Source organism: Ursus arctos, unplaced genomic scaffold (assembly GCF_023065955.2).
Source record: "Ursus arctos isolate Adak ecotype North America unplaced genomic scaffold, UrsArc2.0 scaffold_29, whole genome shotgun sequence".
In the NCBI taxonomy this organism is placed as follows: Eukaryota; Metazoa; Chordata; class Mammalia; order Carnivora; family Ursidae; genus Ursus; species Ursus arctos.
In genome coordinates this window covers 36608855-36621723 of record NW_026622974.1, presented here as the reverse complement: position 1 = coordinate 36621723, position 12869 = coordinate 36608855, and the positions used below count along the sequence as shown (strand labels likewise).

Here is a 12869-nt window from a genome sequence, read left to right as displayed (position 1 = left end):
GCAACAGCTATATGCCAATAAATTAAGCAATCTGGAAGAGATGGAGGCCTTCCTGGAAACCTATAAACTACCAAGACTGAAACAGGAAGAAATTGATTTTTTAAACAGGCCAATTAATTATGAAGAGATTGAGTCAGTGATAAACAACCTTCCAAAAAACAAAACTCCAGGCCCGGACGGTTTTCCTGGGGAATTCTACCAAACATTCAAAGAAGAAATAATACCTATTCTCCTAAAGCTATTTCAAAAAAAGAGAAACAGAAGGAAAGCTACCAAACTCATTCTATGAGGCCAATATTACCTTGATCCCCAAACCAGGCAAAGACCCCCTCAAAAAGGAGAATTACAGACTGATTTCCCTAATGAATATGGACGCCAAAATCCTCAACAAGATCCTGGCTAATAGAATCCAACAGTACATTAAAAGGATTATCCATCATGATCAAGTGGGATTCATACTTGGGATGCAAGCGTGGTTCAACATTCGCAAATCAATCAGCGTGATACATCATATCAACAAGAAAAGTAACAGGAACCATACGATCCTCTCAATTGATGCAAAAAAAGCATTTGACAAAATACAGCATCCTCTCCTGATTAAAACTCTTCAGAGTGTAGGAATAGAGGGTACATTTCTCAATCTCATAAAAGCCATGTATGAAAAGCCTAAAGCAAATATTATTCTCAATGGGGAAAAGCTAGAAGCCTTTCCCTTAAGATCAGGAACACGACAAGGATGCCCACTCTCACCACTATTATTCAACATAGTACTAGAAGTCCTTGCAACAGCAATCAGACAACAAAAAGGGATCAAAGGTATTCAAATCGGCAAAGAAGAAGTCAAAATGTCTCTCTTCGCAGATGACATGATACTCTATATGGAAAACCCAAAAGAATCCACTCCCAAACTATTAGAAGTTATAGAGCAATTCAGTAATGTGGCGGGATACAAAATCAATGCTCAGGAATCAGTTGCATTTCTATACACGAATAATGAGACTGAAGAAAGAGAAATTAGGGAATCCATCCCATTTACAATAGCACCCAAAACCATACGTTACCTTGGAATTAACTTAACCAGAGACGTAAAGGACCTATATTCTAGAAACTATAAATCACTCTTGAAAGACATTGAGGAAGACAAAAAGATGGAAAAATAGTCCATGCTCATGGATCGGAAGAATTAACATAGTTAAAATGTTCATGCTACCCAGAGCAATCTACACTTTCAATGCTATCCCGATCAAAATACTGATGACATTTTTCAAAGAACTGGAAGAAATAGTCCTTAAATATGTATGGAACCAGAAAAGGCCCCGAATCGCCAAGGAACTGTTGAAAAGGAAAAACAAAGCTGGGGGCATCACAATGCCTGATTTCGAGCTGTACTCAAAGCTGTGATCACAAAGACAGCATGGTACTGGCATAAAAACAGACACATAGACCAATGGAACAGAATAGAGAGCCCAGAAATGGACCCTCGGCTCTTTGGGCAACTAATCTTTGATAAAGCAGGAAAAAACATCCAGTGGGAAAAAGACAGTCTCTTCAATCAATGGTGCTGGGAAAATTGGACAGCTACATGCAAAAGAATGAAACTAGACCACTCCCTCACACCATGCACAAAGATAAACTCCAAATGGATGAAAGACCTCGATGTGAGACAGGAATCCATCAAAATCCTAGAGAAGAACATAGGCAGCAACCTCTATGACATCGGCCAAAGCAACCTTTTTCATGACACATCTCCAAAGGCAAGAGAAACAAAAGATAAAATGAACTTGTGGGACTTCGTCAAGATAAAAAGCTTCTGCACAGCCAAGGAAACAGTCAAAAAAACTAAGAGGCAGCCCACAGAATGGGAGAAGATATTTGCAAATGACACTACAGATAAAGGAGTGGTATCCAAGATCTACAAAGAACTTCCTAAACTCAATACACGAGAAACAAATAAACAAATCATAAAATGGGCAGAAGGTATGAACAGACACTTTTCCAATGATGACATACAAATGGCTAACAGACACATGAAAAAATGTTCAAAATCATTAGCCATCAGGGAAATTCAAATCAAAACCACACTGAGATACCACCTTATGCCAGTCAGAATGGCAAAAATAGACAAGGCAAGAAACAACAATTGTTGGAGAGGATGTGGAGAAAGGGGATCCCCCCTACATCGTTGGTGGGAATGCAAGTTGGTACAGCCACTCTGGAAAACAGTGTGGAGGTCCCTTAAAAAGTTAAAAATTGAGCTACCCTATGACCCAGCCATTGCACTACTGGGTGTTTACTCCAAAGATACAGACGTAGTGAAGAGAAGGGCCATATGCACCCCAATGTTCATAGCAGCATTGTCCACAATAGCTAAATCGTGGAAGGAACCAAGATGCCCTTCAACAGATGACCGGATTAAGAAGTTGTGGTCCATATATACAATGGAATATTACTCAGCTATCAGAAAGAACGAATTCTCAACATTTGCTGCAACATGGACAGGACTGGAGGAGATAATGCTAAGTGAAATAAGTCAAGCAGAGAAAGACAATTATCATATGATTTCTCTCATCTATGGAACATAAGAACTAGGATGATCGGTAGGGGAAGAAAGGGATAAAGAAAGGGGGGGTAATCAGAAGGGGGAATGAAACATGAGAGACTATGGACTCTGAGAAACAAACTGAGGGCCTCAGAGGAGAGGGGGGTGGCGGAATGGGATAGACCGGTGATGGGTAGTAGGGAGGGCACGTATTGCATGGTGCACTGGGTATTATACGCAACTAATGAATCATCAAACTTTACATCGGAAACCGGGATGTACTGTATGGTGACTAACATAATACAATAAAAAATCATTAAAAAATAAAAAAAAATAGGGGCGCCTGGGTGGCACAGCAGTTGGGCGTCTGCCTTCGGCTCAGGGCGTGATCCCGGCGTTATGGGATCGAGCCCCACATCAGGCTCCTCAGCTATGAGCCTGCTTCTTCGTCTCCCACTCCCCCTGCTTATGTTCCCTCTCTCGCTGGCTGTCTCTATCTCTGTCAAATAAATAAAAATAAAATCTTTAAAAAAAATAAATTAAATAAAATAAAAAATAAAAAATAGAAAAAATAAAAAAAATAAATATTCTATTATCATGTATAAAAAAAAAAGAAAACTATGATCTTAACTCTCATCCAGCTTTGAAAATTCCCCATTGCCTAAAAGCCACCACTTCTGTGCTTTCTTCCTCAACACACACACACACACACACACACACACACACACACACACTTGTGTGCACACACAATGGGGAAAGCAGTGCAGACACAACCCACTGTCTTTTAAATCAACGGTCACCCTCTACTGGTCTGACCAAGTTGCTGAATTCACTGAGTTACTGCTGAATTTTTTGTGAAAGTTTAGTTTTGGTGATTGTTCACACCAGTAGTTTTTATAGATGATTTGATAGAGTAGTTCAGTGATCAATTTCCCATGTGAGTCACATTTCAGATGTTGAAGCAATTCTCCAAGACTCAACATTAAGATGTAAACGGATGAGCTTCCTTTAACACACTTTATAGCCTTTTCTATTTCTGCAGGTGTATGCCCTGCCCCTGCCTCTACCCCTGCTGGTGAAAAGTCTCTTTACAAACTCTCCTCCACCTGGTAAAAGATATATGCTTGTTCATGACAGACTATGGACTCTGAGAAACAAACTGAGGGCCTCAGAGGGGAGGGGGGTGGGGGAATGGGATAGGCTGGTGATGGGTATTAAGGAGGGCACGTATTGCATGGTGCACTGGGTGTTATACACAACTAATGAATCATCGAGCCTTACATCGGAAACCGGGGATGTACTGTATGGTGACTAACATAATAAAAAAATATGATTATAATAAAAAAAAGATATATGCTTGTTGGTTTCCAGCAACTGGTAATTTGGCAAATTGATTCTCAGAGAAATTATCTACTGTAGTTAAATTATGTTTCCATTCACATAGTCAATGATTTCAGCAGCTGGAAGCAAATTTTAGGGAAAAAAAAGGTCTTTACCCAAATCACTCTTTTTACATATACTCGGGGTGCCAAAAAGCATACCAAAAAACTATCACATCCATACCACCTCCACCCAAAAGTGTTGTTTCCTGCGCTGGCAGTTTGTATGTAGATGAGGGGGTGGGAACAGATGAGGAAGAGAGACTTGAGAGTACAGAATTAAGGCCTCTCTTTGCCTTTACCTTGATGGAGCACTTCACCATTTTAAAACACTCTCAAAGATGCTGTGTCATTGGAGCCACACAATCAGTTAACGTGTTTGCCGGGGTCCACAGTGCTCTATTTTTCAGCTGAGGTAAAGGAGGCTCATAAAAGTTAAAGGACTTCCCCCAAAGTCACACGAGCAGTAGTGAAAGGATCTGCACCAGAAACAACCTCCCAACTCTTACTCCTTTACTTGGCTCTGACTCCTACTTGGACATTTTTTATACTTGACCTAAAAGTATATCAGCCAAATACTTTTACCTATGTTTCTTTTAGGTTTTTTCATCGGTTCACCTCAGGCCATGCTTTTCCCGCCCTTTTAATACAGTTAATTTATTTTTTTATTTTTCACACAGTTCATGTGGCTGTAAACTGTTGAAGGTGAAGGCCAGGTCTTCTCCGTGGTCAGCATAGTTCACAACGTGTCTCTGGCATTCAATGGATCTCCATTTAGTTTTTCTCTTCGGCTAGACCTTCCTTGGGTGCTTTAAATATGGCCGGTGAATACTAACCAATCAAGCAGTTTCTAAGGTTCTGGCAGGAATTCTAAGGCTTGCTCACGTATAAGTTCAGGAATGACAATAATATGTCAGGCTATTTTAAACAATAAATGCAACTGTTCTAAGAACAGACAACACAAGGGTCTTTTCTCATCTCTTTGAAAACTGGAACTACAGATCAATCTAAAATGTCCATCATGTCCCCTAGAAGCTGAAGATTTCGAGTTTTCTTCTCTTAACTATACATCTCATCTGGAAGGTTTGAGCTGACTGGTGTTGAACCAAATACCCTAAAGTGGTATTACCAAACCGTTCAGTGAGAAGGTAAAATGCAAAGCATGTTGGGAAAAGAACTTAACAAGAAGGCTGCACCCACGTTAAAAGTGTAAAACTCCTTCCACAGGGGAGCTGGGACACTAAAACTTCCATCAAAGCACATGAAAATGACATCAGTGGTCTGTTATCCCCTCATAAATGGGCCAGACCTGGGCAAAGACGATTGAGCAATGTCAGCCCTTGTCAAATCCATAACAAAGTTTGACATCTGTTAAATCATTAAAGATACAAATAAAATGTTAACCAAGACGGAGAAGGAAGGGAGAGTGCTGATACTATGTATTAGGACTAAAAGTAAGAGGCCAGAAAAGATGTGATTAATTCCTGGACTTTGGAATATCACCATAGCTTGTTGGCCAAACCTTCCCAAGTTTTAAGTCCCTGGAAACAACTCTGGTAATAAAAAGACTATGGAAATCTGTAATAGATGGATTTAGGGCTTTTCACACTGATATGGCTGTTTCCACAATAAGGGGATATCCTTTGGCTCCTTGTATCTTCCTCCACATACCTGGTTTCAATTTCACGGAATGTGATTCTCCCTGACCTCAAAGAGAACTTTGTCCTTGAACTAGCTCCACAGAGCAAAATCCAAATATTGGCCTATGGTATTCATCTTAGTTTTTGTACCTGATTAAACAGTGTTTTCTATTTTCCTTGTCCTTTGAGTATGAGGCATACTAGTTTGGAAGTTCTCTTGTCCAGAAAAGAGAGGAGTTGCCCTTCAAAACTTGTAACAGAGAAAAAAGTACTTAGACATCAAGTAGCTTGTTTTACTTTCATTTTCCCGGGGTAAAAAAAAAAAGGAAATACTACATTTCCCAGATTCCTCGGCAGGTACACAGTGCTATGGGATTGATTTCTAGCCAAAAGAATGTGACCGGCAGTCACGAGTGTCATTTCCAGGCTGAGGTAATTAAGAATGGGGATGCTTTCCCCACACATCCTCTCTTTCCTTTCTGCATCAACCTTGGAAGTCAAATTCTAAATGACATAGCTACAAGAAGGGGTCAGCCTAGGTCCCTGAGTCACCAACTGGAGGAAAGATGCCACCTCATTTGTATGAGGATCTTAAGTAAGTGAGAAGTAAACTAGTATTGGCTTATCCCACTGTTATTCAGAGATTGTCCAAGAGTGCAGTTAGTATTAATTTCCATGACTAATAAACAACTTCTAGAATGTTGAAATTTTCTAAAATAAGTAAGTCTGAGGCTTACATAATAAACGCGTCATAAATGGATGGAGATGAATATGCATCCATCTGAGCTCAAGGAAACCTAACGGGCCCAAAGGGGAACAGATTCCAGACTTTATATGTGGGTAAATGGGGGCTTATTGCAGCTACAAAGGTGCAAAAGAGGAGAGGTGCACAGGAAGTACAATTCTGGACCCTTGGCCCTGTCAATCAAGGGGAGGACCATTAGAAGGAATAGCCAGAGTGTACTAACTCACAAAAAGGGACTTTCACTGCTGTGTGGGGGTGGGGCTGGGAAAGGAAGAAGGAGAATCCACAGCAGAAGGAAAAGGCAAGTAATCTGGACCACCACAACTCAATTCAATACTGGTAAGAAGGCAAACTTTAGCAGGGCCTCCAACGTGCGAAACACAAGTATGTACCAGGCCTGGCAATGAGAAGTTGGGGTGACCACTGAGAGCACATCAGTAACCTGAGGGCAGTGAGCAATAGCAGCAGAAACTCCAGAAGCACTAGTCTTCCAAGGGGGAAGAGCAGGAGTGTTGAGCCACGTGGGGCAGGCTGAGGCTCTGAGAGGGCCACGGCATGAAGGGTGGTTTGGAGGAGCTCCAGTTTAAGGTAAGCATTGAGGACTGTGGAAAGGGGCAGGACTGCAGGCCCAATGATCCACACAGTGCAAGCAGCAAGGAAACTGTGAGAATTTACCATACGCTTCTCCCACCAGGACTGTTCTACAAGACAGTTTGCTGGTTCTGCCGATAGCCATATTCTAGAATCTGCTAAAGCCAGAAGGGGATCCAGAGGCACACATTTTAATAGAACGCAGCTGTCTTCTCGCTCCTCCTTTCTACCTCCTTCCCCTGGGAGAGCTTCAGGGAGTTGGCAAATGTGGCCAAGAAAATTATGCCAGAGGAATAGGCAGGCCTTGCCGAACCCCCCCTCATGGGACAGGTAGACCCCATTGCTGGCTGCCTACCACATTGCTCCATACTCTCTATCTACACTCATGAGGGGGAAAAGTTCTTCCTCATATGCCTCTCTCTTTTGTCATCATAAAGCCTGTTTTCCTTCTCTCACACTCTGTACATCTGCTAAGGAAAGGGGCTGGATATTTGTTCTAGATCATTTGGCCTGTCCCCCACAAATAAGAAACACAAACCTCGCTATGCACCCGGGCTGACACGGAGATAAGAGAGCAGGACTCCGCAGAGAAGGAGGCCTAGGTGCACCAGCCCTCCCCAAGTTTAGCCTTCCTTCTTTCACACCAAATTAGGGGATGTTAGGAATAACGGGTAAGATTTTATTCACTCAAAAATATTTATGGAGTACAGTGGTGCAAAACGCTGGAGTAGCTCTTTTGGAAACACTGATGTAGACACCGTTCCACTGTTCCCACTGTTCCCACTGTGCCTGTGCGGTGGGCTTATGGTACGACAGAGGAGATAAGGAATAGTTTCCAATAAGTTTAGTGTAAGGAAGGATCTGTTATGTGCCCAAAAGATGGAGCAACAAAATGCCATGAGGGCTTATTCAGAGAAAGATGAGATTACTGTCAGTTGGATTCAGGATCATACAGTTGCGGTGTATGCGATATCACTGAGATCACTTCATCTAAATACTTCAGGTGGACGCTCAGGATGTCAGATGATGACACAGGTTCATGGAGCCAGTGACGGAGCCAACAAAGCCTTGAGACCCTTCCTTCCGAATCCAAGTCTTTGCCCACCCTGCTATGCTATGCTGCTTCTTGGCAGCTAAGTCATGGGGCTGCCTGAAACAAATTACCTGCTGTTCTAGATTCAGCCAATCAATGCATCAACATGAGGAAGTTCGTGAGCTTGGGAAGCTTACAATCTAGCAGAGCAGGTCAAACACGTACAGGTACACTTCCATACTCTTCTAAGATACAACTAACCTCAGAAAACATAGAGACTTAGATTTAACCCATTATCAACCTACAAGATTTAGCAGGAGGAAAAGGGTGACAGTTTAGTGGGTACTGAGCAGGTGAAAGAGGGAAGAAAGAAGAGGGTCAAAAAGAGAAGATCTCAGAGGCCGATTGCCTGGATAATCTTAAGTGGTGAATCCAGGACAGAGAATTTGTCTCCATAAAACCTAGAACCACTCCTGGGTTCTCAGCAAGTACTCAGTTTAAAAGGTCTACACAGTAGCAGACAGGGTGGAGGGAGGATGGGGGAAAAGGGAGTATCACTTGGTATTTTGCTCCTGGCCCCAACCCCCAATTTTTGATATTTAATAGAATACTGACTTTCCACAGTGACCTATAAAACCTTCGTCCTCCCATTCCCCTCTAACATAATACTCAGAGATCTATCTACCTCCTCTTGGAGCTCATTCATGCAGTAACTTATCCCCATATCAAGTGATCCTGACAGCTGCCATCCTCTGGTGATTAGGAGTGGGACTGCTGTATAGGACTCACCAGTGGGCCTGCAGCCTCTGGGACTGAGCCACTCCTATCCTTGCTGTTGCAGAGCAAGGCCTCTCTTACCAACATCCTCTTCTCTTTCCAGAACTTTAACCACTATGGGCAAGTAAGGAGGGTAAGGGAACTCAGAGACCTTGCTCGTTTAACTGTACTAACAAATCTTCAAGTCCAAACATTGGTATTCTTATTTTCTCTGAAGCCCAAAGATAGTAGTACCCTTGAATACTATATATTGCTGTGGAAAAGGAGAAAGGAAACTAACATCTGTGTTATGTTAATGACAATAAAAACCAGCAGTAATAACCTAGCACTTACAAAACAAAAAGTCTCTTAATGCCAGGCTCTGGACTACCCTCTCTATAAGCCTATGGGATAGATTGTTCCCATTTTATAAAGAAAACTGGCTCTCAGAGAGAGAGATTAAGTGCCTTGCTAAGGGCTACAGCAGAACCCTATGTGCAGAAGCCAGCACTGAATTCAGGTCTTCCTAATTCCAAAGATTCTTCCAGACACCAAACTGCCTCTATGTAGAGAAACAGCTTTATTTTAACTGTAACAAAGTAAAAAGATCCCAAATGAGTATCTGAGTGGGGGGGGGAGCTTCTGGAGGAGGGAAGCAGTTGGTCTCACAAATGGAACATTCGAGTATCGTTATCACCACCACCACCACCACCACTACCGCAGGGAATTCCTTGCGTACTGTAAGGAACTCTGTGATTTCTCCTTGTGCTCAGTGAGAACAATGTTTCACTTTTGCTGCTAGGAGGCTCAGAGACAGATTTAAAGTTCTTCTTTAATAACTGTCTAGTACTCCATATACATATCAGAGTTCTTATTTTCTTCTCATCCTGACCCAAGGTTATGATTTCTATTTTATCTTGTTCTAATCAGTTATTCATCATTTTCATATTTATTTCTTACATGGATTCTCATGAGACTCCTTAAAACTTTAGTGGAATAAGATAAGGTATGCATGATATTAATTAAAACATAACTTACCTGGCTAGAGCTTTCATCTGCAGCAATCACACAGATTCTTCAGTCCTTTGAATTCTATTGCTAGCAAATCTGAAAAAAAAAAGAAAAAAGAAAAAATCAAGACACCATCTGGCTGTCTTTGGAAAGACAGAGGTAATTCAGGTCTTTGATCTGCTCCGCACACGGACTGGGAGAGGGAGAGAGGACCAAATCTCCCTGACACAGACAATCGCTTGCTTTATTAAACAAGTGTCTTATATTATACACAGAGAGTAGTGCATTATGTGGATGCACAAGAAAAAATTATGATGAAAAGTAGATACTGAGCATACTGAGTACTCTGGGTTTTGAAACATTAACATCACAGCTGTTTCTAATAATTTTTCTCTAACTGCAAGCTTATTTCCACAATATGTACTAATGTAACTGTAACTGCCCCAAAATGTTTTTCATTTTTTTAAATGAAGTCTTCTTAGAAAGAACTACACAACTGAGAGCCCATAACCATCTTAGATCACTACCCCATACTCAGGTTATATTGCATTCATTTTTTGGTCTGCTATGATTCAAGATGGGGCAGTTCGAAACAGCTGACCTAAACACTTGTGAAATATGCCTTTCTAAACAAAACACCACCACAAAACAAAAGAGGACCTCATTAATAAGAGATGTCAAGAAAGTTATTAGGTGGTGTGCTCTGGGCTTTTAAATGGCAATGGCAATGGGGGAGAAGTGCATTCCTAACCCATATCTGGGGCGATGGTAAAGGTAGGGTCGTGGGAAGCTGACTGAGAAATCTCCGCTGGCTGCCCCAGGGCTTGGGGAGATTGAAGGCTTCCGTTTGAGGGTTGCCTTATATAATTAAAACTCGGGTTTACCTGCAGTCACGTGCAAAGAAAACCTGTGTTACTCTTCCTGTTAGGTTCCTCCTCCTAATTACCTTCCATTTGCACTTGTCTCCTTCCCTCTAGCAGATACTTCCTTTCCCGGATGGTTTTGTGTTTTGGGGAAGGGTTGGGAGACTTCTTCCTTTTAGGGCCTCTCCGCGCAGGTTTGACAGGGTCAGAAGCCCATGACTTCTCTGAGGCTGGTTCTCCCGCGCGACTCGGGGTCGCCTGCAGCGCGTCCGCAGATCCGGACAACCCACACGACTTCCCTTTCGGCCTGAGTCGCCTCGGCCGGCGCCCCGCTCCTGCTCCCGCCTGGGGTCGCGGAGGCCCACGGCTGCTGCCCGAGGCGGCGAGGTGGAGGGGTCGGCTCGGAGCCTCGTACAGGGCGCCGGGCCGGGCCGAGCCCCCGCCCCGCGCTCCGGCTGCGCCCCCCGCCGGAAGTATGGCGGGCTCCGCAGAGCCTGAGCGCCCACGAGCCCCTTCCCGGAGGAGGTCGCAGGCCAGAGCCCGAATTACCTCGAAATTGCGGCACGCGGCGGGATAGCGGACAGCCTCTCGGCCGATCCCACTCCCTCCCCACCGGAACAGATGACCCCAGCACCCCGCGGTCCAGCCCCGCGAGGATCAGCGGCCCAGCGGAAACGCTGCGCAGGTTAAGGCTGGGACGTGGTCAAGGTCAAGAAACAACGAAGTGCGGCACCGCGTCTGGAGCGCAGCTCGTCGCCGCCAGCCCTGCCGGCCCCCGAGTGCTCTGGAGGAGCGGGCCACCGGCCGGGGCGCAGGCCTGGACCTGAGGTCCGGGTGGATTGGGGTTTACGCCCCGGGGTGAGGAAGCGCCGGGCGGCGCGGGCCCGGGCGGCGGGGCGGAGCGCTAGCGGGGCGTGTGTCGCCGAGCCCGGGAGCCACGGAGGCCCAGGCCTGCGCCGGACGCGGCCGCAGGGGTCTGCGCGGGCGCCCAACTCCCGGGCGCTGCCCCAGAATTAAAACTCCCCGCGGGAGGGGAGGGGTTTTCGGTTTTCACTCACGTTGCTCTAAACCTGTGTTTTAAACGGAATTCTTAATTTAAAAAGAAGACAAGAACAGCCTTCCCCCCCGCACTCTAGTCCCTCCTCGGCTCTACGGTGCTAACCCGGCTTGAGAGCCTGGGAAGAAGCCGCACGAGCACGCGCACTCGCACGTACGGGCGCGCGCACACGGCACGCCAGCCACACTCGTTAACCTACGGTCCTCCTCACCCCGAGGCTGCTCCGCTAGGGTGCTGCGGCTTTAAGGTTTGGGGAAGTTTTTGAGGAGTTTGGTGATCCTTATTAGTAGCTCCCTCGCAGGAGCCATACGCCGCGCCAGGCGGTGGCCGAGGCTGCGCACCCTTCTCGCCAGCAAGGGAAGGCGCAGGGGGCCACACTAATCAATAACTCCCAGCGACCACTGAACAGCGAGGGCCTTTTCAGGGCACACGCCCCAAGAAATGATCTATTTATTGTTCGCACTTACTGTGCACTTAGCACCGAGAGGGTTGTTCTTTGCAGTTATCAACAGAAACCCGCGGTCCGCGGCCCGGATTCACTTTGGCCGCTGAGCGCGAGTCCGCCCGTAGCCGCGCGTCGCCGCCATCGGCAGCGCGAGGTCTCCGGCTTCACCATTCCAACAGGTGGCGAGGACCGGCGGCGACCGGTCGGGGCGCCCCTTGCCCTGCCTGACCTGCAGGTCCCGGGGTGCCGTGGCCAGCCACCTCGCTCCGAGGAAGAGGGCGCGGGCTCGGCGGGAGCCGGGGTTCCGGAATGGGGCGTGCGCGCTGCGTAACGAATGCGCAGGCGGCCCCGGACCGCGAGCAACTACGGCGCCGCCGCAGAGAGCTTCCCGGGGAGCCACCCTTGATTTCCCCTAAAAAGAGTTTAATTGTTAATAGCTAAGACGGGATATGCCTTTCAAGTGACTTGGGCAGAGAAGCTCCTCCAGGATCCAGACACAGTCGAGGTTGTGACTCCCTGCTCGTCACCCCCCACACACACACCGTGCCAAGTGTGCCTCCCTTAGTCCTCTTTGATTTACACACACACCCACACACACCCCCCACTGGAAAACTCGAGATGGTGAATTAGGGGGTCGCTGAGGCGTAGCCCTGCCTTTCTCCGCCAGTGTGTCCCGTCTGGGATGACTCGGAACGCGGGACCGAGTCCTGTCCCCGCTCGAATCCCCGCGGCCAAGCCCACTCGGGCCAGGCCGGCCGAGCGGCTGCTGAAAGTCCCTGCGGCGCGCGGCTCCGAGGGAGCGCGCTGCTT

The 12869-nt window shown here is 45.9% G+C and overlaps 1 long non-coding RNA gene across 11 annotated transcripts in view; it reads right to left on the bottom strand.

The window, feature by feature from the left end:
• LOC113261053 (uncharacterized) overlaps nucleotides 1-12387 on the bottom strand; it is a 126499-nt gene extending 114112 nt beyond the window's left edge. Inside the window, exons 1-2 of one of the 11 annotated variants that reach the window (XR_008956177.1) lie at nucleotides 12082-12387; nucleotides 9722-9790 (exon numbers count right to left, since the gene is read on the bottom strand). This is a non-coding gene — a long non-coding RNA (uncharacterized LOC113261053). Of the gene's footprint in view, nucleotides 1-9721; nucleotides 9791-10640; nucleotides 11073-11106; nucleotides 12057-12081 lie in introns of those variants that run through there. The other 10 variants (XR_008956178.1, XR_003318229.4, XR_008956180.1 and 7 more) reach the window with 10 other exon arrangements.
• Nucleotides 12388-12869: the final 482 nt, after the last annotated feature.